Raw genomic sequence first — 27,372 nt, forward strand, 5'->3', positions numbered from 1 at the left:
CCTCTGTCAGGACGTCAGTACTTACAAAAGATCAGGCCTATTCCATGCAGTCTTTTCTGCTAAATGCCCATATTCTTCAGAGCTTTTCCTAGAGTAGTATGCTCAGAGATAAGGAAGTCCCTCCCTCCAAACTATTTTTGAACTACACAATCTTTATGTCCCAACACTCAAAGCCTGCTAAACTAGCTTAAATGTAACAGCAAATCGTTTTTTACAGCAGTATGCCAAGCGCTGTTTTAATGTTATTATCCTCATTTTACCTTTGAAGACACTGGGGCACAGAATAACTGATTACGCTATCTCTAGAATGTTGATCAAATCATGTTTAAAATAAAAGGAAAAATCTGGCCGAAACTGGTTTGGCTCAATGGATAGAGCGTGGGGCTGCGAACTGAAAAGGTCCTGGGTTTGATTCCGGTCAGTGGCATGTACCTTGGTTGCGGGCACATCCCCGGTAGGGGGTGTGCAAGAGGCAGCCTGTCAATGTTTCTCTCTCATCGACGTTTCTAGCACTCTCTCTCTCTCTCCCTTCCTCTCTGTAAAATATCAATAAAATATATTAAAAAAAAAAAAGGAAAAATCCGTCTCCTCAGCACATAGGATTCCTTTTCCGGGAAAACCAACACAACTGACAGTTTCTTTATTAGAGCTTTAGCACTCTCCCATAACCTATTAACCATTTCTCAGACTACATCTCTATAGTTGTTAGTCAATAATTAAATTTATTCAAGTTTGGTATAAAAACATCCTATCATACCTACTCATTCCTAGCCTTTTAACCTTTCTTCATATAAATATTTTCTACATTTTAACCTTGCTGGCTGCTCCTTCTTTTTTGCCTAATTCTCAGGTAAAACTCAAAATTATTTTTTCCTTTTTTATCCACCTTATCAACAGTTTGCATAGAATGTGTACCCAATTTTGACAAATGTGTACACCCCCTGCAATCACCACTACTATAAAGATAAATTCCCTCATGTCGCTTTTGTAATCATTCCCCAATTCCACCTCAAAAAACATCAAAAGGACTAATGGACTACTGTAAACACACTTAGAACACTATTTAATTTACGTAGTCATTCCTAACCCAGAGTAGGTTGCTCAGAAACAGATGGGTCAAAGGACTTCCCAGCTCTTTAAACTTAGCAATGGTGGTGACAGCAATACACTCCCTTGAAGTGTGTTGAAAACCTAAAAGGAGCCCCAAACCTTGATTCGCAAGTGACCCATACGTAAATGTAAACCTCAACTGTCAGTCACTGTTAAACTGAAGAGGCTTACGTATAGTAGGATAAGGGTGGGCTGATGTCTTTCCTACCCCCAATCTCACTGAAGGATTCCTAAAAAAGGTGTTTTCTTTTTCTTTTTCATTTTAATATATTTTTATTGATTTCAGAGAGGGAGTGATTGAAACATCAATGAGAGAATCATTGATTGGCTGCTTCCTGCACGCCCCCTACTGGGGATTAAGCCCAAAACCTGGGCATGTGCCCGTGACCGGAATCAAACCTGGGACCTTTAAGTCTGCAAGCCGATACTCTATCCACTGAGCCAAACCAGCGAGGGCTAAAAAGTTCTTAATCATAAGTCCACTGTCTCACAAAGGACCATCTCTGTCTTACTTAAAGCACTATGACGTGTAAAGTTACTTGGTGATGGCATGTTAACCCAGATCTGAGACACGAACATGTCCTAGGCGGCCAAAATGAAAATAAGTGCGCACGTCTTGGGGGTAAGCAGAGGTTATGCTCTATGCCAAGTTAATCCACCTCAATTCTAAGCACCATAGGGAATTTCTGCCAAACTTCCCAGTGCTCTAATCCTGAGGATAATTCCTGACAGACACTGAACTGCTTTCTATGGCTTGTAAGCCAGAAACAGACTGATTTACTGGCTCCAATACAATATAGAACACTACATACTAGAATCTGGTGATGCTGGATACCAAGTTACTTAAATTAAGCCTGAAAAAATCTACCATATGTAAATCTCACATTCTCTCCAAAATGCTTTATAACTTAAGAACAAATTTACTTTTATCAATAGATACTAAGAAATGTTTTATTCTCACAAGTCTTTAAGCTATTTTCATAACTAAGCACCTTATGAATACAATATTATGGTGAAAGAAAGCTCATCTTATTTTACACTAATACAAGTGGTGCAATCACACTACTGCTTTTATAATAAGTAATTTCCTCTTGGAAAGCTGGGAAGAAAGAACTGTTGACTATTCCTATACACCTTCACATTGGTGTTTTCTAATACATTTTTTTATGAAGAGCTGCCAAAGGAAAATCTCCAAAGAACTGCACACTGCTCTCCCTGGAGCCTTTCATGAGGCAGTTGAGTCCTCATGTTCATCAAAAAGGCAGCTCCGAGAGTAATGGCGGCAGCACTGGGCACTTGCCTTGTTACACACCTGCTACAAAGGCTTCTACAGTTGATTGTACTTCAGAAGAAACTGATACATCTCTCAAATAATCACAAGATAATTCTGGCAGCATCAGCCCACTTGACACCAGGCTGGATGGATAGGAGTCCTGGGTTTCTGAAGTGAAGACCTCCCTGGAAGCAGAACAGGGAGAGCTGAACGGTTGAAGAGCACTGTTTCAGAGACACCTACTCAGGAAACCCAACCTTAACACATCGACCTCTTTTCTAAAAGGACTTTTACTCATTACAAATGAGAACTTGACCTATTTGGAAACTTATACTACTACTCTTACTCTGAAGAAGCCTAAGGGCACTTCTAACTTGATTATTTTTATTATTACATTGGCATTTGATAATTTAGCACTCAGCTCAGAGCTTTAAAAATATGCACAATGCGGTCAGTCACCTCTGCATTCTACCTCCAAAAGAAAAGTTACTTACCATACAGAATACCTTCAGAAGTAAAGGGAAAAAGAGTATTAGAAGAGACTTTTAAAACATGGCTTGGGCACCACAGATGGGAAGCCTGGAGCAGGTAAACCTGCTAAAACAAAGTAGTTCCAGGAAGCCACGCTCTGGAACTGGTAGTCTTAGAGGTAACAATAGCCTACATTGAGTGCTCAGAAGAATCAGGACAGGGTTTGCTTCGACTGACGTAAGAGGAAAGCCAGTAATGGCAAAAAGCATCCTTCAAGTTATTTTTCAGGTGATGAGGTTGGAAAAAAATTGAGAAATCCTAAAGGAAGAACATTAAAGCTGACTGCTTGAGTTTTAGAAGACAGAAAAGAACAAGAATGCATAGAATAGATTTAAGGGGGGGTGAGGGAACCCCTAAAAGGATGAACCCAACAGGCTATGTATGAACTACCTGTATAAAGCTGCCCAATGAAATGCCTCACAATAAGTTCTAAAATATATCTTTAATGAGATGAAACATGGAGTTTTCATAGTAATATGCTCGTGCATATGCAACTGACAAGATTAGGCTCCCTTTAAAAAAAAAAGTGATGGGAAAACTAAATCTGTTTCTGAAGGGAATATCTGTTTTGGTAATTAAGAGGTGATAACATTAAAGATAACTACTGTAATATAACACAAACAGAAAATACATAACCAAATTAATTTCAAGCTCTCCTGGTGCAGCATAGGAATAACCCTATAATTACTACTTTTAATACCTTATAGCAAAAGATCTCTCTGCCACCTCTCCAAGAGGAAAACTTAAGAATATACATGTCAGACTTTGCTTCTGTTAACCCTCCCTCGAGGATATTTTCCCATTGATTTAGATTGGAAGGGAGAGGGAGAGACAGAGAAACGTCAATGTGAGAGACACACATTGATTGGTTGTCTCCTGCATGAAACCGACCAGGGCCTGGGCTGGGGAGAAGCCTATAACTAAGGTACATGCCCTTACTGGAATCAGACCCGGGACCCCCTGGTCCACAGTCTGATGCTCTATTCACTGAGCCAAACTGGCTAGGGCACGTCAGACTTTTCTAGTCATCATTTCCTTGTTATTTAATAGTTTTATTCTTCTACTAGAGGCCCGGTGCATTAAATTCATGTGTGTGTGTGTGTGTGTGTGTGGGGGGGGGGGGGGAGGAGAGAGAAAGAATCCCCTCAGCCCAGCCTGCACCCTCTCCAATCCAGAACCCCTTGGGGGATATCTGACCTCTGGTTTAGGCAGTCGTACATCCCTCACAATACTGGACCGTTGGCTAATCACTCACCTGCCTTCCTGCCTAGTTGCCTCTAACTGCCCAACCCACTGGCCCAGTTGTCTCTTACTGCCCCCCCTAGCAGCCTGATTGCCCCTCACGGACCCCCACTGGCTTGCTCGTTCAGTTGTTTGGTCGCCCCTCACTAACCTCCCCGCCGATCTGGTTGCCCCACGCATCCTGCTTATTCAGTCGTCCTTCACTAACTGCCCCCCTCTTGCTGGCCTGGTCGTAGGCAGCCATCTTATCTTGTAAGGGTGTGAGGGTTAATTTGCATATTACCCCTTTACTATATAGGGTACATCCCTAAAACATTAGCTTTACTGTTTTAAACTATAAATAGAATTGCTATTGTTTATTATGATTGACCTCTTCTGCTTAACTTTATAGTTTTAGTTCATCCATGTGGACTGATGTGACTGAAGTCCATTAATTTTCATTATTGTGTAGTATCCTACTATATAGATATACCATGTTTATTTATCTGAACTGACCTATATAGATTACTTCCCATGTTTTGCTACATTATTTGTAAATATTCATTATTTATTATACAAATATCTATTTTTAAGAATTGCTTAATTATTTGGGGAGTTTTGTTATAGTGTCCATGTTGAACATATTAAGATATCCCATTCTACTTTCTGTCATGCCAAACATGATGAACTAAGAAGATACCATGTTTATTTAGGAGCTCTTTATAAACTGGGCATCAGAGGATCCTTGCAGTAAAAAGTAACAAATAGAAAGTCACATAGTTAACATATACCTAATATTGATTTCAGTCTGCATGAGCATATATAAGTAGTAGAAAGTTGTGACCCAAGAACATGTAGGCAACTAAAGAATTCGACTAGAATATAAAACTGAAAAGTCCCGGTTAAGGCCTGGGGCAGGGAGCAGGAGTGGGTTAGAAGAGGCCAATGGGGGGAAAAAGGATTCATATGTAATACTTTCAACAATAACTTTTTTTAAAAAAGGAAAAGGGGGAAAAAAAGAAACTAAAAAAAGTCCTTATAGTATTTTTTTTTTGAAATTATTTTACTGACAGTGAATTGTAAGTTTTTCTTTTTAAAAAAAATATATTTTATTGTTTGGTACAGAGAGCAAGGGAGAGAGATAGAGAGCCAGAAACATCGATGAGAGAGAGTCATCGATCAGTTGCCTCTTGCACACCCCCTACTGGGGATATGCCCGCAACCAAGATACATGCCCTTGACAGGAATCAAACCTGGGTCCCCTCAGTCCCCAAGCCGACGCTCTATCCATTGAGCCAAACCGGTCTCGGCTTTATAGTATTTTTTTTTTTAAAGAAACAGTTGTTTTACTACACAAATGTAAGGAGAAAAAAAAACAAAGAGAATACATAATTCTTATGATTATTAATAGATGTTTTAAGGTTATTATGGCTGATACTACTCACAATAACAATTATCCTAGAGTGATGCTGTCCAATAGAACTTTCTGCAATTGAAATTTTATCACTACTCAAAATAGCCATTAGCCACATATTTCTCCCAAACACTCATGCAACCGAGGAACTGAATTTCAAATTTTATTTTAAATTTATCCGAAACCGGTTTGGCTCAGTGGATAGAGCTTGCGGACTGAAGGATCCCGGGTTCGATTCTGATCAAGGGCATGCACCTTGGTTGCGGGCACATCCCCAGTAGGGGGTGTGCAGGAGGAAGCTGATCGATGTTTCTCCCTCATCGATATTTCTAACTCTCTCCCTCCTCCTTCCTCTCTGTAAAAAAATAAAAATATATTAAAAAATAAAAATAAAAAAATAAAATGCATTTTAAATATAAATAGTCAGCTGCCTAGTTGCTATTGTACTAAACAGAGCAGTTCTAGAAGATTCTGTTTTCATAAGAAAATTTTAAACTAAGGACCAAGTCCACACATATTACAGATTACCCACCCCAAATACTTTGAAGGTAGCAAAGACCAATTAATAAGTCTAACAAAAGGCCAGATTGTAAGGAAACAAAACTCCATAGCAAGTTAAATCCTAAAGAGAGATTGAAATGTTTGCTTACATAAAATAAAAAGGCAAAAGGTTAGAGCAGAATATTCCAGAAGAGTTTATCTTGGCTCCTACTGTTAGTTACAGACCTCCTGAAGGCTAGGTATGGTCTGAGCAGGCTGAGCATCAGCCTAATCCTTGCAACTGTATGCTGTACAAATATTTTCTATTTATGTCATAATGTTCTTCACGATATTCACTGGATTGAAGAATGGCTAACACTGGACTAGGGGGGGGGGGGTGGTGGTGGTGGTGGTGGTGGTGGTGGTAGGGGGCAGATGGCCAAATCTTTGCTACAGTTAGCTTGTGACAAATTGCTCAAGTGTGCATGGATGACCCTGAAATGGTAGTGAAGAACAAAAATATCCGTGTTTCACCCTGACCAGTTTGGCTCAGTGGATAGAGCATTGGCCTGCACACTAAAGAGTCCTGGGTTCGATTCCAGTCAAGGGCATGTATCTTAGTTGAGGGCACATCTCCAGTGGGAGGTGTGCGGGTGGCAGCTAATCAATGTTTCTCTCTCATCGATGTTTCTAATTCTCTATCCCTCTCCCTTCCTCTCTGTAAAAAATCAACAAAAAAAAATATTAAAATATATATATGTGTTTCCTACGCCCTCCAGTATTGAGAGCACTTCATGTGTAACAGCCGCCTTAGACTTATTTTAACAATGGCCAACCTAGAATGGCAGCCTACCCTTACCTAGATTTTATAGTTTACACAAGACCTACCACCTTTACTCCTAATTGGAATTAAGCGTATCAAAAAAAATTATTATTATTTTTTTGAAAAGGGGAAGAAACTTCAAACTCAAAAACTCTGAAGACCAGGCAAAGAGAGTGTAATGAACACGTAAATTGACAGTCATTGTTAAGTCTCTAGGCTCAATTGACTCTTGTAATAAATGCAGGAACCACTTTATCCCCCTTTAAAAACTATTCTACGCTGCTTTCTAATTTTTTTGGCCTTCCCAGAAAAGATTCTTAAATTGGCCCAAAGAAAGAATATCATGTCCTTCAAACAGTGTTTTATCTATTAACATGCTATTATTCACACTGTGCTCGTATAGAATGTATTTCCCCTACTTTTACACAAGCAATGAATCATCACCGGATACTACTTACTTTATGCATGCCAAGAGGATACACTTACTTTAGAAAAACTGGTTCCTAATTTCAATGATGACAGTTTTGTTCAGCTTTTTGGCTAAAGAGCACCAACAACCATAATGAATGTTCTATTGAATTTGTTTGCATCACAGAATCTTTAAATTACCAAAACTAAAATTTATAATCTCCATAATGAGTAAATATTTTGCCTTTTCTACTGACAGTTAACAGTTAAACATGAGGGAAAAAATATCCTATATAATAAAAGGCTAATATGCAAATAGACTGAAGAGCTGAACCACTGGTCACTATGACACGCACTGACCACCAGGGGGCAGATGCTCAATGTCGGAGCTGCCCCCCAGTGGTCAGTGTGCTCCCACATGGGGAGTGCCACTCAGCCAGAAGCTCTGAGCCAGGCTCACATATGGCGAGCATAGCAGTGGTGGCAGGAATCTCTCCCGCCTTTGAAACAGCGATAAGGATGTCCAACTGATGGCTCCCAGACTGCAACAGGGTGCAGGCCAGGCTAAGGGGACACTCCCCCCCATGCATAAATATATAAAAGGCTAATATGCAAGCAAAGTGTCCCCTCGGGAGTTCATTATGATGTGCGCTGACCACCAGGGGGCAGCACAGAACATGCTGGCAACTAGCAGCAGGGCAGGGCCCTGAGGGAGCTAGGGAAGGGAGAGGTGGGGAGTGAGGGAACTATGCATTGGTGGTGTGCAGGTGGCAGGGAAGGAGGCAGTGGGGAGACAGGGAACCTGATGGGAATTTCGTGCACCAGACCTCTAGTAGTACCAGTAAACTCGTAAAGAACATTTTATTTCCCTAGTTAAAATAATATCAATTTAGGTTGGACAAGTCCTATGAACACACATGTAAATGAGACAGAGTATGGATATTTGAAACCCTGATGTTCATATGAAATTTCTACATGAACAAACACATAACAAAGTTAACTAATGATAACCAGGTTAAAAAAAAAAAAACTTCAAGCAAATTTTAAGAGTCCATTTGAATAAATCAATTAATTGTATCCTTTTCCATACTTAGATATAATGTATAAGGTATATGGTAATGATTAACACAATCTCATTTTATTATCAACTAATAGAAGCAGTTGGTTAGAAGAAAATTTAGTTTTCTGGAATGGTATCTTTAGAAATTTTCCATTGGGCTAATTTATTAATTATAATAGAGCTATAAAACAACTTGAAAATCTAGCTCACTGGGAAAAAACCACTTCATCATAAAACCCTAAGTAATTTGAAAAAACTTGTACAATTAGCAACTCTTCATTAATCTGAGATATTATTGGCATTAAAATATTTGTCAACCAGGGGAAAAGGAGACATATGTAAAACTTTAAACAATAATAAAAAAAAAATACTTGTCAAGATATTTTATAGTGGTCATATTTTTTTTCTTTTTCATTTATTTCAGAGACAAAGGGAAAGAGAAAGAGAATCATTGATTGGCTGCCTCCTGCACGTCCCACACTGGGTATTAAGCCTGCAACCAAGGCATGTACCCTGACCAATAATCAAACTGTGACCTCTTGGTTCATAGGTCAACGCTCAACTGGGCGAGTGGTCACATATTATAATATACACATACTCTAAAGAAAAAAACTTCATTATGTTAGCAACTTACAAAATTCCAGACCACACCTCAAAATTCAGATGGTTATCTGATTTAAAAACCTAACTCTGAAGCCAAGTCCTAGGTCTTAAACCTCCTGCCCAGAAATCCTATTGTGAGTATTACAGTATTACATGGTTCAAATAGTTTAGTTTAGTTACACAGTCTGCAATGCTACATGCCACATATTTTCCATAAAGGCCAGAGTGTTAAGTGCTTTAATGACTTCCAGTTTTCCAAACTGTTGTTGTTACACAAAGAATTAACCTCGGAATTTCAAATGTCAACTGCTATAAGTTATCTGAAGATTTTTTTGAACATAAAACTTTCTCTTGACATTCTTATTAATTTTAGTCAAGAAATCTTTAGAGCCTGGCTGACGTGGCTCAGTGGTTGAGCTTCAACCTATGAACCAGGAGGTCACGGTTCAATTCCCAGGCTCTACTCCCAATGTGGGGCGTGCAGGAAACAGCCAATCAATCAATGATTCTCTGTTTCTACCTCTCTTTCTCTCTCACTTCCTTTCAGAAATCAATTTTAAAAATAATCTAAAAAGAAAAAAAGAAGTAAATAAGCCCTAACTGGCTTGGCTCAGTGGATAGAGCGTCAGCCTGCGAACTGAAAGGTCCCAGGTTCGATTTCAATCAAGGGCATGTACCTTGGTTTCAGGCACATTCCCAGTGGGGGAGTGCAGGAGGCAGCTGATCAATGTTTCTTTCTCATCGATGTTTCTAACTCTCTATCCCTCTCCCTTCCTCTCTGTTAAAAAATAAATAAATAAATAAATAAATAAATAAATAAAATATATTTATAAATAATCTATAATGATGGCACTTAAATTTCCACCTTAGAATAGAATCTATTTATGACTAGGTTGTCAACTGATGCCACTTCAGCCAAGTTTTAAATATCCAAATCAACTTGGGGAAAAACATCAGATATGTTGGAAATAGAACAGACGATTAACAAAAATTAAGAGATAATTGACTTGTTGACTTGTTAACTAAGCTGGTGGCAATAGTGCTTCTCTTTAATATGCATACATACCACTTAGTTAAAATGCAGATTCTTTTTAAAAAAATATATTTTATTGATTTTTTACAGAGAGGAAGGAAGAGGGATAGAGAGCTATAATAGAAACATCGATCAGCCGCCTCCTGCACACTCCCTACCAGGGATGTGCCTGCAACCAATGTACATGCCCTTGACCAGAATCGAACCTGGGACCCCAGTCCGCAGACCGACGCTCTATCCACTGAGCCAAACCGGTTTCAGCAAAATGCAGATCCTAATGAAGGTTTGGGGGGGCCAAAATCCCAAATTTCTATTCTAAGTGATGCTAATAGATGCTGCTCCAAAGACCACACACTCATTTCCGACTAAAGGAACTTTATATAAAATAAAGGAACATTATATAAAAATCACAGTTGTAAAGTAAGCAATTTGCTCAAATTCATAAAGCTATGAGAAACCCTCCAGTCAGGGTTCTAAGTCAGAAGAATTTGCAAGAAACTCTATTATTAAAATTGTGTGCCCCCCCCCCCTTTAATCTTTTAAAAACCCAAGTCTTAAATTGTAATTTGAGGTTAATATCAAATGCGTTGAAAAGGTTTGCTTTAAGATACTCTCCCATATTTAATAGAGCAAATAATTTTGATAGAATTTGTTTAACAAGAGAGACTAAATAAACACTAAACTGATACCCTAACCTTTCCTAAAAATTTCAAGTGTTCTTGCCAAGTCTCTGGTCAACTTAAAAACATCCAAAACCCAAATCTCAAAAACAAGAAATCTATAAATAGATTAAAAAATTAACCACATGAATCTAGCAGCACAAATTTAAATTCAAAACAAATTTATGGTGGAATTACATTTTTCAGAGATTTAATTCAAAAGTCAAATTCATTCACAGAAAATAAAGTATAGTCAAAACAAAACTACCCCGTGAAAAATCCTCCCAGGTGTACATGTATGATCTCCCAGTAAGTCCTCTAAAAACAACCGTTTTCCCCAGCAGCTGAGTGTTATATAAGATTATTTTATGAAAAATAATATAAACTCTAAACATCACTGGCAAGATGCTCATAACTAGAAAAAAAAGAACTAAGATTCACTCCTCATATTCCATGCTCTAGTATATAGGTGCAGTGAGTGGAATAGAGAGCATTCGCTCTGTTTGAATGATGTGATAAAAATTACCCACATCTTACCTTTAAAAACCTCTCTCCAATTTATATTAAAACCTGGACTATTAAGATTTCCTAAACTGTAACCTACAATAAATACTTAAGTATGATCATACGTGTCATGTAATCAAAATAAGTGTTTGGTAAACAATGCATATAACTGAATCAGTATACCTCTAATGTCAAGCCTATTTTAGAACTTTTAAAGAGTTTTAAGAGATAAATACACTGCATTTTAAGAGAAATACAATTGCAAGGTTGAAAAAGAGCAAGCAAACAGAACTCTCCTTTATTTCAACTTTACAAGACCCCTGCATGGATGTGCAAATACTTACATGGACAAGTTAGGAGATGGAACCCCCCTATCATCAGCTAGGTTCCCAAGGTGGCTCCGCGTTGAAGTCGAACTGCTCTCTATACAGCACTTCTCCTAGGCCTTCTGGGTAGTTGTACACTTGGTCAGAAAGTTCGCCCTAAAGAAGGAAATAAAAGTAGTAGCATATAATCCCATGTTTTAAAATGTTAGGTTAAACTGACACCTTCACTGCAGAAATAAGTTATAGTTTTAATAGAATCTATCTATATATAGTCGTACTAGTATATAAAAGCCTAAGGGCCCAGTATGGCCCAACAACTGGAACAGCCAGTTGCTATGATGTGCACTGACCACCAGGGGGCAAACGCTCAATGCAGGAGCTGCCCCCTGGTGGTCAGTGTGCTCCCACAAGCCAACCTCCCTGGGCCCATCCCCTGGGCCAGCAGGCAAACCTCCCATGGTCTCTCCACCCAGCCTGCAGGCCTGGCTCCAATAGGCCCTGATCACTGACCACAGGGACTCTACCTAGGCACAAATTTTGTGCCCTGGGCCTCTGGTTTCAATAATGTCACATTACACAAAATGTTTTCAAAGGGTTTACACCACAGTATGAAGTACTTTTTACATAGTAAGCATTTCCAAGCTGCAATAGTACAAAATTAATTAACCTAAGTACATGGTCATCTGACCAAGTATCTTTACTTACTCAGCTTCCAGTCTTCACCTAATTTCATTTTTGCTTTTATTTCTCCTCCAAAACTGAAATTTCTTTCTTTTTTTTTTTTTTTTTTAAATATATTTTATTGATTTTGTACAGAGAGGAAGGGAGTGAGACAGAGTTAGAAACATCGATGAGAGTCATCCATCAGCTGCCTCTTGCACACCCCCTACCGGGGATGCACCCGCAACCAAGGTACATGCCCTTGACCAGAATCGAACCTGGGTCCCTTCAGTCCCCAAGCCGACGCTCTATCCATTGAGCCAAACCGGTCCCGGCCAAAACTGAAATTTCTAAGATGCCTAAAATTTAAATGTTCAGTACTCTCACCGACCTGATGTGTATGCAAGACTTAGTATGCATAATGTTCTAACACAGTGGTGGGCAAACCGCCGCTCTGTTGAGTAATGAGTTTGCCGACCACTGTCATATACTACCCTTTACCTCTTTGCATACAATATGCCACAATTGCCTAATCCTCACAGCTTCCAACTACATGGTAACATTTAGTCTAGAACAGTGGTCAGCAAACCGTTTGCTGACCACTGTTCTAACATAACATGTAATCTAGAAATACCCAGAACATTTCTTTTACTCTCCAGATTCCAAGTTCTTTTTTGCTTCAGGTATAAAATCCTACCATACACCAAAACAATAAAGGCTTTATGACTTGGCTAATACATTATATATATATATATATATATATATATATATATATATATATATGAACTAACTTTTGAGAACTGTCTTATATATTGGGCAGTGACCACTAAAGGTGTACTACCTCCTCATACCCAACACTTGTTTAGACTTAAGTCACTCTACTATACTAGGAACAGCATATGAATGTGAATGTGCTTGGCACACTACAAAATGCTAAATAAGTTTGAGGAATGCTTATTACTTGCTATCGTTTGATAGGACAGACTTATATAATCTTTAAGGTAAATCGCTAGGCCTATTAATACTTCTATTCATAATTCTGTGGTTGCTACTTTAAATATAACCTGGCAGTATTTGCTATAAAAGAGGTAAGAAAGAAAACAGAAAAATGACAAAACTAGAAATTATAAGGGCAAGAATCTGAGAGATTTCAGAAGCACTATAGACATATCTAAAGCATAGCTCATCTCAACCAGGATGGTCCTTTGTAGGAGGTAAAGAAAATGTTCTTTCAATCTACTAGGATCTGCTCACACTCTCAATGATACTAATGGATGATGAGGCAAGATACTAGCATGCAACAGTGATTATAACCTTACATTAAACTCTATAACAAAGATTCTGATTCTTCCCACACCAAAATAATTTAAAAAATAAACTAAAATACTCATGCTGGAGACAGATGAGTTTTATTCTCAATTATTCCAAGTAATAGAAGTTATCCTGACAGAGACCTTTTTCTCTTTTCCCCAATATAGTTCCAGGTATCATGCTGCTTATTGCAACCCAAGTTTAATGTGAAATGAGGCCATTAAACTTCAGGTGTTCAAGAATGTTCTTCAGTATGATCTCTAAAAATTTCTACCTAACTAAAAGATACTTGTAGGAAATGAAGGCACTAAAATTTGAAAGGCATATCTCAACAGAAATAATAAAGAGGGTATGTAGAGTAAGAGAACCTTTAAATACAGGATAAACAGAATTATCTGTACAGTTAAGATAAACCATGAAAAATTAGATAAAAATGTGGAGAAAAGGAGTCATAGGAAAATAAATTATTCTCATTTAGAATGGTGTTGGATCATGTACAACATTGCATTCAAGTTCCTTAACAATTGTTTGAAGAGATTGTTTTCATCTTGGTGAACAGAAAGTCGGCAGTAAGCTAGTAGACAAAAAAGAAACTTCTCCATCACGTTGACAGATACTGCACACAAAAACCTAGTATCACCAAACTGCCAATATTTCTCTCAACTCACACTGCATTTACCAATGACTTTAAAGTTGTTCTGTGATATTCCTTCCCCAAACCCCACACTAATCATGATAAAAGACCAGATAAACCTAAGCTGGAAGATGCTCTATTGGATATCTGGTCAATATTTCTCTGGACTGTCAAGGACATGAAAAATGAACCAAAAAAAGGACTAACTCGCAGGGGTCCTCAAACTTTTTAAAGTGGGGGCCAGATCACGGTCCCTCAGAGAGCTGGAGGGCCGGACTATATGAACTACTAATTCCTACTGTAACACCTCGGCTGCACTCACTGCCCAAAAAACCTGGCGGGCCGGATCAGACTCCTCTGCGGGACGCATGTGGCCCGCGGGCCGTAGTTTGAAGACCCCTGGATCAGAGAGTCTGGGGAAAGGAGGACAACTAAATGCAACGTGGTACTTTGGATTGAATCCTGAACAGAGAGAGGACATTAAAAACTTGTGAAAGCCAAAGAAAGTCTGGAGTATAGTTAGTAGTAATGTATCTGTGTGAGAAGTATGCAGTACCAGTGTCTGTACAAAATTTGCAACTTTTTTATAAACCTAAAATTATTCTAAATAAAGTTTATTTAATAAAATTAGAGAAAGGATTAATATAGAGCAACAAAAAGGAAAAACCTGCTAATATATGCACCATGAGTATCAAAAGTATGCTGAGTTAAAGAAGGCTTTTAAACAAAGCAATGCATAGTGTAACTCCACTTATATGAAAACAACCATGGCTGCTTCTTTGGTGAGAAGGCGATAGCGTTTGAAGGGGTAAAAGATAACTTTTCTGGGGTGCTAGCAACCCACATCTTGACAGAGGTTTGGAATACACAGCTCTATTTTTGGCAAAACTCATCAAATGGTATTACTAGAGAGTTGTGCATTAACCTGTGTGAATTTTATCGGGGTGTGTGTGTTGTCTTCTTTAAAGAATAAACAGTATTGCATGAGTGGGGGGATTGGAGAGGGTAATGGGGGAATAAAGACACATATGTAACACCTTAATCAATAAAAGAAATTTTTTTAAAAAAGAATAAACAGTATTAAACCCTATTTAATGATATGTGCATACTGAAGTTGGAGCAGTGAAGTGTTTAAGCAACGTCAGCTTACTTTGGTGTATGGGACCATGCTACAACCGAGACACCCGGCCAGGGCATGCACTTCGAAATATATGGAAAAAACGCGATGGATTGATGGATAGTGGCATGGCGAATACAGTTAAATGTGAATCTAGGCGAGGGTACAGTTCTTTCCCCTTTCTCTGGGTGTTTGAAAATGTACAAGTTGCCGAAACCGGTTTGGCTCAGTGGATAGAGCGTCGGCCTGAGGACTGAAGGGTCCGGGGGTTCAATTACGGTCAAGGGCATGTACCTTGGTTGCAGGCACATCCCCAGTGGGGAGTGTGCAAGAGGCAGCTGATCCATGTTTCTCTATCATCGATGTTTCTAACTCTCTATCCCTCTCTCTTCCTCTCTGTAAAAAAATGAATAAAATATATATATATTTTTTTTAAAAAAGAAAGAAAATGCCGGAACCGGTTTGGCTCAGTGGTAGAACGTCGGTCTGCGGACTGAGGGGTCCCGGGTTCGATTCCGGTCAAGGGCATGTACATTGGTTGCGAGCATATCCCCTGTGGGGGGTGTGCAGGAGGCAGCTGGTCAATGTTTCTCTCTCATTGACATTTCTAGCTCTCTCTCTCTCTCCCTTCCTCTCTGTAAAATATCAATAAAATATATTTTTTAAAAAAAAATAAAAATAAAAAAAGAAAGAAAATGTACTAGTTAAACCCGGGCGGCTGGAGGGAAGGTCTTGACCACTGGATCACTGCACCTACCAGTAGTAATTAGGAGCCTACCCACCCCTATCAAAATGCAAACTCCCCAGGGCTTATTTGTATTCACGACCAGCCTCTGCAACTCTTACGCGTGTAAAAGGAATAAAAGGATTATTGGGGCTTTGCTCAAGTTTCTGCCAGGCTCAGTAGTTCTCTCTCTTCCTCGAGTGTCCTCATCAGGTTATCACCTAAGCTGGGAGAGCTCACCAGTGGAAACGGGGCAGACAGGACACCCAAATATCATCAAGTATCCGAGATGCCACCTCTCTCTTCCCTCCTTCCCAAATCCAGTTAAAACTGCTGAACCATCCTGGGGGCTGTACACGGTGCACCGGCCCTTCCAGGTTTCCGGACCAGCGGCTCGGCACGAGAAGCCCGTGCTCAGAACAGATACATCCTGGGCGAAGAGTTAAAAAACACGTTACCAGCCATCCACTGTTGGCAGTCGAACCGGTGCTCGATAAAGCCACCCGAGCCCTCCCGTGCTGCTGCCTCTCCCTGCCCAGGAGTCCTGGCGTGGCCGTGGCGTGGACCGGAGTGCGAAGCCATGGTGACTAATCCTCCGGCGGCGGCTCCGGGCCAGGGCGAGGGAAGGCGGCCGGGCCCAAGCCGGGGCGCCGCGGGCCCGAGGCTCCCGGAAAGGGGCCAAAGGCCGCGGCTCTCTCTCCCTCGCTACCTGACACCGGGGTTCCCCCGCCGCCGGGCCCCCGCGTGGCGGCGGCGGCGGCGTCAACTTTCCTGCCTCCGCCAGAGGGAGGCCGCACGCCCGGCGCCCGGCGCCGTCCTCCCCGCCCCGCAGCTGTCACCGAGGCCGGCGCGGCCCGCCCCGCTCCATTCATCCCCGCGGCCCGGCCCGGCGCCCGCCGCCCCGAGCAGGAGGAGGAGGAGGCGGCCCGGCGCTGCTCGGGGTCCGGGCGGCGGGACCCAGGCCCCTCGGGGGACGGCGGGCCCGGCCCCCTCCCCGGAAACAGCAAAGCACCACGGGAGCGGGTGGGGGGACCACGCCGCCCGAGGCGACGCCGACCCCCGGCCGCCAGACCCCGGCGTGGCGCGGGCACCCCCCCCCTACGCACACGCCCCCCTCGCCCCGGCCGCTCGGACTCCGCCGCCGGGTGTCCGGCGCCCGCGCGAGGCCCTGAGGCGCGCCCGCCGCCGCCGCCGCTGCCGCCACACACTCCGCCGGCCGCCATGTTCGAGGCGGCCAAGCGGCGGAGACGCCGACCGGCAACGGCGGCAGCAGCGGCAACGGCGGCGGCGGCGGCGGCGGGGCCCAGCCGGGAGGCACTCGGCCGCCCGCCCCCCGAGGCCCGGCACCACCACGGCCCGGCCCCGCCCGCCCGCCAGCCAGCCCGCCCGGCCCCCTCGGATGGGGGTACTCACGTGAGATAACGGCCCAAAGAGTCGGGTAAAGCGTCTTCTCTTTTTCGGCGGAATTTTTAAAGAGGGATGTGGTTACCTTGAGCAGAAATACCCAAGGCGGCCTGGGCCATAAGCTGCGGGGACGACGTAGGAGGAAAAGCGCGGCGCCGACACCAGCTGGGCAGCAGTGGAGGCGGCGGCCGGCAGGAGAGAAACGGAACCCCGGCTGCGCGGGCACGAAGCGGGAGGGCGAGGACCGACCGGGTGGGTGGGTGGGGGAGAGGACTCGGCGTCAACCACACACCACGGAGAGGAGAGGAGAGAGGAGCGAAGGAAAGGCTGAGCCAGAAAAAGGCAGAGAAAGGCGGAAGGAAAAATAGGAAACCCTGCAGCGGAACGAAGGGCCAGAGAGAGTGTGGGAAGGCGGTGCGGGCGCCGCCGGTATTTATAGCAAGGGGCGGGGCCTGGCGACGTCACGCCGGCCGGCAAGCCGCGCGAGCGCGAGCGGGGCGGAGTCGGTTCCGGCCCCGAGCCGGGGAGCGGGCGGGGACGGGGCGGAAGCGAGAGGGGACGGCGCGCCGGGGGCACAGGGGGCGGGGCGACCCCGCGGTGCAGGTGCCCGCGGCCGCCCCTGGCGTCTCTTCTCCGACCTCCCGCGGCCCCGGCGTCCCAGGCTGGCGGAGGGCGGGCTGCGCGGCCCCGGGCGGGCGGGCGGGGTCGAGGAGGTGGCTGAGCTCGTCGCGCGGCGCCGCCCCGCATCCCCGCCCCTCGGGCGCCGGAGCTCTCGCCAGCGGCGCGGCCCGAGCTCGGGGAGCCCGGCCTGGCTTCCCGGCGGCCCGCCCGGGCAGCCCGTCCTGTTTCGGGCCCGGGCTTGGCGGGATGCAAGGTCTGCCTGGAAGAGGGGGTGAAGGAGGCCTGCGGGGCCATCGGGGAGCGTCCCCCCGCCCTCGGGAGCCCTCGGCTTTGGGGGGGGGGCGAGCTGGGCGGGCGGGAGCCCGCCTTCCTTCCAGCCCGAGGCTCCTGCCCGCGCGCGCGGGCTGCGGCGCCCCTTACGAAAGGGGGTTCCCGCGTTCGTGGACCGCGCGACCAGGTCCCCGGTGCTCGGAAGTTGCAGTGCGGTGCAGTAGGGATTTTTTTTTTTTTTTTTTTTTAACAAATGTGGCTTTTACGTCTTCATTTTAAACGGTGCTGGTGCAGTCAGACCCAGCCCTTACTCATCAAGAGCCAGTGTTGGAGAGGGGATTACTGATGGTCCAAGCTCGAATCACTATAATTTTACCTCTCCCTGTCTCGTTTTAGCAATTATGTTACTACTGCATAATAAACTTTTACTGGCAGATCTACATAGTTGTTTTTTTTTAATTTCTCTCCCCTCCCTCCCCCCCCCAAGTGTCTTTCGCACTAGTGATTAGAAACTCTGAGTTCTGGGGTGAAAACGCCTTGCAACTCAAGACTCAGGAACACACATGAAATATGGATTGGCACACCCCTCCAACATGCAAGTTTTGGGGATTAAGACCCTGACTGTTTTGTTTTGTGTGTGTGTGTTTTGCTCTTCCCCGCCGTCTGTTTACTCTGTGAGCAGCTCTGTGCTTGATTAATAAATCATCAAATGGAAAGAGCGCCTTTCTGCGTGGAAAGAGAGCAATGCCGGAATGTGGGCTCTTGCATGAAAATATTAGGTAGAAATCAGAAGCTGTGGACTTTCCCCCCCCTGATTTTGTCTTTCCATATTTCACTCTGCTTTCCTGGCTTTCTCTTTCACTTTAGAAATTCTCTTTGATTCAGAATATTTATAAGCCCAGCGCTTCACGAGACCCCCTGGTGGAAACAGGAAGGCAAGGAACGAATACACCCCTGGAAATCTTGCTTACAATTTAGCAGGGGAAATAAGATGATACAAAATAACTGAACTGTTGACAGATAAATAGACGAAGTGCTGCATGGAATCTAATATAAGGAGGAAATGATCGATCGCAGCTAAGTGAGAAAACGGCTGCTGGGAAAAGATAAAGATCGATTTTGAGAGCAGAAGTTCCAAACATGGGAAACAAGTGCCTTCGAGAGCACATATTCCAGGTAAGGGAACCAGGTGAGAGAAGGCACAGAAATGGGCCAGTTTGTGGAACTGCAAATCGGCTTTCCGGGCCCAACATAGGGGCAAGGTTGCAAACGAGATTGAAAAAGTAGGTTAGGGCGAGGTCAAGGCGGGATCGGAGTTTGGACTTTATTCTGGAACCACTAAGCAGAGACACGATATACTCAACGATGTTTTTAAAAGGTTACTCCCACAGAAACCGGTTTGGCTCAGTGGATAGAGCGACGGCCTGTGGACTGAAGGGTCCCAAGTTCGATTCCGGTCAAGGGCATGTACCTTGGTTGCAGGCACATCCCCAGTAGGGGTCTGTGCAGGAGCCATCTGATGGATGTTTCTCTCTCATGGATGTTTCCAGCTCTCCCTCCCTCTCTGTAAAAAAATCAATAAATTAGATTAAAAAATAAAAATATGCTGAAACCGGTTTGGCTCAGTAGTAGAGCGTCGGTCTGCGGACTGAAAGGTCCCGGGTTCGATTCCGGACAGGGGCATGTATGTTGGTTGTGGGCACATCCCCAGTAGGGGGTGTGCAAGAGGCAGCTGGTCGATGTTTCTCTCTCATCGACGTTTCTAGCTCTCTGTCTCTCTCCCTTCCTCTCTGTAAAAATCAATAAAATATATTAAAAATAAATAAATAAAAGGCTACTCTGGCATCAGTGGGATTGGGAATAGAACGTTTGGGAGGAAGTGAAGGAGACTCTCAGGGCTGTTAAGGGACTCGGAATGGATGGGAGGGAAAAGACAGGAAAAGCAGAAGTAATTTTGACTGTCATGGGAGATAAGAAAGTATCAAATGATTTGGGGATTTAAGCTAATCAACAGGGAGAATTCTGGGAGATGAGCCTGCTTTGAGCATAGTTTCAGCTGTTGGTGAAATATCCATGCAGAGATGGTGCAAAGGAGCCCTGTTGGTTGTGAATTTGGGAGCCTCTTCTACAGGCGTGATAATTGAGGAAGTGTTGAAGTCTACAGGAAAAGGGATGTAAGCACAGGATCTAGAGCACATGTATCAAACACAAGGCCTGCGGGCCAAATCCAGCCCGCCAGGCCTTGCAATGTGGCCCGCACCGCGCTGTCATCGCTGCACTCCACTGTCAGTTTATGACATTGTCAGTTTATGACTGTTCAGTAAACCATTCGGCCCGCGATTTAGGCTGGATTTTAGATTTTGGCCCCTTCTCTGATTGAGTTCGACACCCCTAATCTAGAGAAATGCCAGAGAGAAGGGATGCTGGCAAAGAAGCCCAGCCAGAGAAGGGGGAGAGTCACAGCTGGACACTGCCATTCCAGATGGACTGAGTGATCAGGATATCGTACCTCAAGCAGCATGAAAAGGGGGTTCTGATTTTGGCAAAGGGCAAATCATTGGTAAATCCAGTCTCACATTGAAAAGTTTGAATTTTTTTTTTAGTTCCTTTTTAAAAAATATATATATTTTATTGATTTTCCACAGAGAGGAAGGAAGAGGGATAGAGAGCTAGAAACGTCAATGAGAGAGAAACATTGACCAGCCGCCTCCTGCACACTCCCTACCGGGAATGTGCCCGCAACCAATATACATATCCTTGACTGGAATCGAACCTGGGACCTTTCAGTCCGCAGACCGACGCTCTATCCACTGAGCCAAACCGGTTTCGGCTGAATTTTTTTTTTTTTTTAAAGAAATTTGAATTTTTATCCTGAAAAAGTTTCAATCATGATGGTAGTTTGAAGTTTAGAAAAGAGAATAATATGGAGTTGGTAAGAGAAAGGGCTGTGTGTGGCAGGGAGAACACTTGGAAAGCTATAATGATTGATTTCAGAGGCAGAGAGAGAAACATTGATCGGCTACCTCCTGCATATCCCCCACTGGGGACTGTGCTCGCAACCAAGGCATGTGCCCTGACCCGAAATTGAACTGTGACCTCATGATGCACGGATCAACTCTCAACAAACTGAGCCACACCTGCTGGGCTGGAGAGTTATTGAAGTGATTCACAGGGAGGAATGATAAGGGCCTGAAAATAAGTTATCTGTAACCTTTAAGTCAGTGTTTCCCAACCTTCTCTCATGATGAGAATCACCTGGTGGAGTTGTTAAACCACAGATTCCTGAATCCCAACTAAGAAGTGCTAAACTAGAATTTTTGGGAACATATAGGTAAAATTGTATACTTAACTAGTGCTCTAAGACAGATGTTATATACAGAGCACTAAGTTAGGTATGCAATTTTACCTATATGTTCTCAAAAATTCTAGTTTAGCACTTCTTAGTTGGGATTCAGGAATCTGTGTTTTAACAACTCCACCAGGTGATTCTCATCATGAGAGAAGGTTGGGAAACACTGCTTTAAGTGAACGATTTCAGTGGAGTGGGAGGCACAGATGCTCTGCAGAGGTTGGAGTGAGGAGCAGCTGACATGAAGTCAGTGAATGTTGACCACTCTTTCGGGTGGAAGCTACTGGACCGGAGCCTAATCCAGCACCATTTATACTGAAGTAATTCAACTTTTATTATTCAAACGGTGTACCCCCACAATTAACGTTGTATTCACATTTAATGAATAATGTTAACTTTTAAATGAAGACAATAGAACCATGAAGACTACTGCAATGAAATAGACAGCACAGTGTGTGACTTGAACAGAACGATAGCTTTCCAATGAGAACAGCATATTTAATTGTGTTTGGGGTTTGAGGTTTTGGATTTTTTGCCAAGTTGGGTTACTCATACACACATACACAGGTAGTGCCAGAGGAAATATTATCATTAAATAGAGAGCCCTAAGATAAAATGATAAAACCATTAACACTTAGATCATCCTGGTACACTGACTCAAACTTACTTTTGTACCAATAGATATAAAAGATTGAATTAATTGGATTGTTGATAAGGACAAGTCACTCAAAAACAAGAGGTAAACCTAAAATCACCAGCCTATAACAGAAATCCTATCTACTTAAAGAGTACTATACAAATTAACCATCACTCCACTACACCCACAGGCCATGCCAACCAGCCAATCAGGGAGCAAGTATGCAAATTAACCCAACCAAGATGGCCACCACAAGATGGCCAGCAGGGGAGGACAGTTGGGAGGGACCAGGCCTGCAAGAGAGGGCAGTTGGGGGTGACCAGACTGGCAGAGAAAAGAAGTTGGGGGCAAACAGGCTGGCAGGGGAGCAGTTAGACATCAATCAGGCTGGCATGGGAGTGGTTAGGGGGTGATCAGGCTGGCTGGCAGAAGCAGTTAGTGGCAATCAGGAATGCAGGCAGGTGAGCAGTTGAGAGCCAGCAGTCCTGGATTGTGAGAGGGATGTCTGACTGCCCGTTTAGGCCCAATCCCTAAATGGGGAGTTGGACATCCCTCGAGGGGTCCCAGATTGGAGAGGGTGCAGGCTGGACTGAGGTACTTCCCCTCCCCCCCCCCCCCCCCGCCGCCCCCCTGCATGAATTTCATGCACCGGGCCTCTAGTATTTTATAGTCACATATAAATGTGATAAGTGTAAAGAGTCCAACAGTAACTGAGAGTAAAAATACCAGTTTAATGGGACTGTGTAAAGAGAGCTTAATAACAATTTTTATTGCTGAGTTTCATTGTTTAAATACTCCTTATATAGAAACCCCAAATATATAGGTTTTAAATAATTGAAAAAACTTGCATTTTAAAATGTTATGAAAATAACCAGATCTAATAAATGAATTCAGGAAAGTAGCAGGATACAAAATCAATATCTAGAAATCGAAAGCATTCCTATACACCAAAAATAAACTATCACAAAGAGACACTAAGAAAACAATCCCATACTCTTGAAACTAAGAAAACAAGGTACCTAGGAATGTAATAGAGGTAACAGACCTGTACTTGTTCTTCAGAACCCAGCTTCATCCTTGGGAGCCAGCCTTCTAATCCCTGACACAAACCTTGACCTTAGCCCTGTCTAGTTTGCTCACTGGTCCTCAGGTCATCCATGCTAGTGTCTGACTCTGGGACTCTGTCCTTTCATCGTTTTGTCTAAACAAATTCTACCATCCAAGGCATCCCAGCTCAAGTCCAACATCCTGTTCAGATCCTAAAGGGCCTGTTCCATGGTCACTAAACATGACAAAGCCAGTATTCCCTACTGGGCCCTTCTTTTCCTGTGCTATAGAAGCAGCTAACATTTAAGGGCCTTGGACCATCCATCTTATCCCTATTCACTGGTCCCCAGCCCATCCTGTGCCTTCCTGCACCGCTGCTTTCCTCCACACACTCCCTTCTGTTCCTTGTGGAAGATCATCTCGTGACGAACAGACCATTCCACCTCCCCAGCCGGTCTCTTACTCCTTGCTCTAACGGAACGCTGGCTGTCTTACAAGAACACAGCTTCCCCTGCCAAGTCTTGAATCGAGGGGTGTTTACCCTACCGAGCCTCATACTCTCCAGGGTTGGGAGGCAGGATTGGCCTCCTCCCAGCTCCACAATGCTATTGCCAGACCATTATACTGAAAATAAATAAGAGATTAAACCAGCTGGCATGCCCACCCCCTCCCTATCCGTGCCCGTATCATCTAACACCTTCCTGCCACCCCCACGGTGGTTGAAAGTGAGAGAGAGAGAGAGAGAGGCACCTTGTTCACTGTCTTCTTAGATGTCCTGCATTGCAGCTTTAAAAACAATTTTCATTATTTTTCTTCTCCTTAAATAATAAAATTCCCCTGTAACCCTACACTCCAGTGATGTCCACCATTCCCACACGCATGTGTATCCCTCTGAAAGTGCAGTCTTGAGGCTCCTTGTGAAGTGGGTGTCTTTTTTTTTATTATTATTATTATTTTTTGTTACCATGGAGTGCCTTAGCCTCCCAGCCTTTTTGTCTGCTCAACTCCTTCACCTACCCTACATTGTTCTGTATTAGGAGTCTTTTTTTTTTTTTTTTTTTTAACATCTTTTTTATTTTTTTATTTTACACAGAGAGGAATTGAGAGGGATAGAGAGTTAGAAATGTCAATGAGAGAGAAACATCGACCAGCTGCCTCTTGCACAGCCCCCACTGGGGATATGCCCACAACCAAGGTATGTGCCCTTGACCGGAATTGAACCCAGGACCTTTCAGTCCCCAGGCCGATGCGCTATCCACTGAGCCAAACTGGTTTCAGCTGTATTAGGGGTCTTAAAGCCCAACATTCCTCCCTCAGATTGCAACCCCCTTTCCCTTTCAGCTGCCTCATGCCACCCCCGTACCTGTTCTGCATGTGCAATCACCCTATCCCTTTTTTAATTGAGCTGAAATTCACATTACACATAATTAACCATGCTGAAGGTACAATTTAGGGCATCCAAAATGCTGTGCAAACACTACTCAAAGCAGTCGACAGATTTGAATGTAATCACTATCAAAATCTCATCTTTTTCTCTTTTTTTTGCAGAAATAGAAAAACCCGCTCTGCCTAGCCAGCATATATCACTGGTTGAGCTTCGACCTATGAACCAAGAGGTCACAGTTCGATTCCCAGTCAGGGCATAGGCCCAGGTTGTGGACTCAATCCCCAGTGTAGGGCGTGCAGGAAGCAGCCAATCAATGATTCTCTCTCATCATTGATGTTTCTCTCTCTCTCCCTCTCCCTTCTCTGAAATCAATAAAAATATATTAAAAAAAAAAAAAAACCCACCCAAAATTCATATAGAATCTAAAGGGACCTTAAATAGCCAAAACAACCTTGAAAAAGAACAAAGTTGAAGGACTCACACTTCCTGATTTCAAAACTTACTATAAAGCTATAATATTCAAAGCAGTGTGGTGATGGTGTAGGACAGACATCTAGACCAATGGAATAGACTAGAAAGCCCAGAAATAAACCCTTCCTTATATGGTCAAACGATTTTTTAACAAGAGTACCAAGACCATTCAATGGGACGGACAGTCTTTTCAACAAATGGTTTGGGAAAAACTGTATATCAACATGCAAAAGAATGAAGCTGGACCGTTACTTTGCACCATATATAAAAATCAAATGGATCAAATATGTAAACTTAAGAGCTAAAGCTATAAAACTCTTACAAAACGCTCTATTGAATGAGCCAAACCAGCTGTGAACAGAGAACTTTCCATGCTAGGATGATACCACATGGTCCAGTTCCCCAGAACTTCTTCAGTCACCTGACTCAGCCTGACCAGGTCCCACCACGGGGAGCTCTCTTCCTCTCCTTCCTCCCAGCCAGGGCTGCTTGTGGGGCTGATTCTGCTCCGAGCACGCAGCTCCCTCGTGGCCGGGGGAGGCCCATCTTCGCTGCTCCCCGGAGCTGCCCAACAGAGCACTGCTGAGTCACACACTTTCCTCCCAGCTGCCGCCACCAGACCACACAGCCTCTTTCTCAATTCAGCCTGAGAAAGAAGAACACGTTATGCAAACCAAGTGCGAGCACAGCACCCAGCCCCCTTCCTCCCTCACACACACAAAAAAGCACACTGGGGGATCCTTATGTAATGGAGGGATCAACCAACACAATGTGCTGAACTGGCACTTTAGTGAAAAGGAGGTGGAAGGAGAATCGAGGTTGGGGCTAGTTCACTGCTGGAGAGGGCTGACCCCTCAGTGTGCCCTGCGCAACGTGGCTCAGCGTGTGGGTTGGAAGTGAGGACCACGTGATGCTCTTTTGCTATAATGATGATAGCTAGCATTATAGTGGCATAGAATGATGTTGGTTAACACAGATGTTTTTACTATAGGCCAGTGTTTCCCAAACGTTTGACACATGTGTACCCCTTCTATAATTTTCGTAACGCTGAGTACCCCTCGTACTCATGAGAACGTAGAATTAGGCGCAGCTAAGCACGGTGCAGTGCATATCCCCACCAAACTCCGGTGCAACGCGTACCCCCACCAAACTCTTCCCCTGCCCCTGGGGGTATGCGTACCACACTTTGGGAAACACTGCTATAGGCCATGCCTCAAGTTCATTCCTTTGTGTACATTATCTATGCACAACTGTACTGGTAAAGCCTTTAGCTCAGTGCCTGACACGAAATAAATGCTCAATGAACGATAGGCATAGTAGTAGCAGTAAAAAAAAAGAAGTGTTATTTATCCTCACAAACCAACAATCTTTGCTAAGCCTTGCTCTTCATTCACATCAGCTGTTCCTTCAGGACACACTTCCTGAACGTGTACTATGTTCCATGCACTATGGTAGGCCTGGAGAGACTCAGAATAGGCCCACATTCTTTCAGATATGGGTTCCCAACCAGTTTAACTGCTATCATGGGTGATTATGGGCAGGTTCCCTGAGCTTTCTGAGCTTAAGGTTATTCAACTGTTAGATGAGTATGACAATCTCTCTGTCATAGGATTGTTAATAGGCTTAGACACGTGCAAAGGGTTTAGTCCAACGTGTTACTCATAAGAGGCTCCTAATATAATCTTAGCATCATTTAACGTGGGCTGTTTATATAGCGTGCTTGAAAAAGAATACTCAGAGAGAATCCCTTCTCAGACTAATGCAGTAATCAGTCCTAGAGTCTGGGATCCGAATCCTAGTCTTAGGGGCAAGCCACATGATTGGCCGATGTGACTCCAAGTTTGAAATGAGGATTTCTCTGAGACCCTGGTGTATCTAGATTCCACATTGCTCCTGGACAGATGAGGCATCAACACATAAGGAAGGAAGGGTTTTTAAAATTAAAATATAGGACTCTAACACAAGCATTAATTAGAATCCTTTAGCAATCTTTAAACACGTGGCTTGACATAAATACAGCATCATCCCTGTTACTTCCATGATGTTTCTGATTAAAAAAAATAATAAATAATATACTGCCCCCAAACGATGTGGAATATCAAGGACAGTTACTTCTACACAAAAGAGACCTACTCTTAACCTATTCTGATTCATCACCATCTCCATAACGGCTCTGTAATTAAGTTTAATAACTTGGAAAAAAGGTAAGAAATTTAAAGCTGTAGAGTCAAACAAACCCCAAAAAGCCCTTCTCTGTTGCTTACAGCCCAGAAAGACATTTTTAGTAACTTTGAA

General features: G+C 43.5%; 1 protein-coding gene across 3 annotated transcripts in view; it reads right to left on the reverse strand.

Annotated features, from left to right (window-relative positions):
- AZIN1 (antizyme inhibitor 1) overlaps positions 1-17,708 on the reverse strand; it is a 36,085-nt gene extending 18,377 nt beyond the window's left edge. For 2 of the 3 annotated variants that reach the window (XM_084864585.1, XM_084864583.1), the window contains exons 1-2: positions 17,305-17,708; positions 11,464-11,601 (exon numbers count right to left, since the gene is read on the reverse strand). The gene's annotated coding sequence lies outside the window, so the exon portion shown is untranslated. Of the gene's footprint in view, positions 1-2,422; positions 2,569-11,463; positions 11,602-17,304 lie in introns of all 3 variants that reach the window. The other variant, XM_084864584.1, reaches the window with a different exon arrangement.
- Between the last annotated feature and the right edge of the window lie 9,664 nt (positions 17,709-27,372).

Source organism: Pipistrellus hanaki (genome assembly GCF_964339955.1).
Source record: "Pipistrellus hanaki genome assembly, chromosome: 17".
NCBI classification, from domain to species: domain Eukaryota; kingdom Metazoa; phylum Chordata; class Mammalia; order Chiroptera; family Vespertilionidae; genus Pipistrellus; species Pipistrellus hanaki.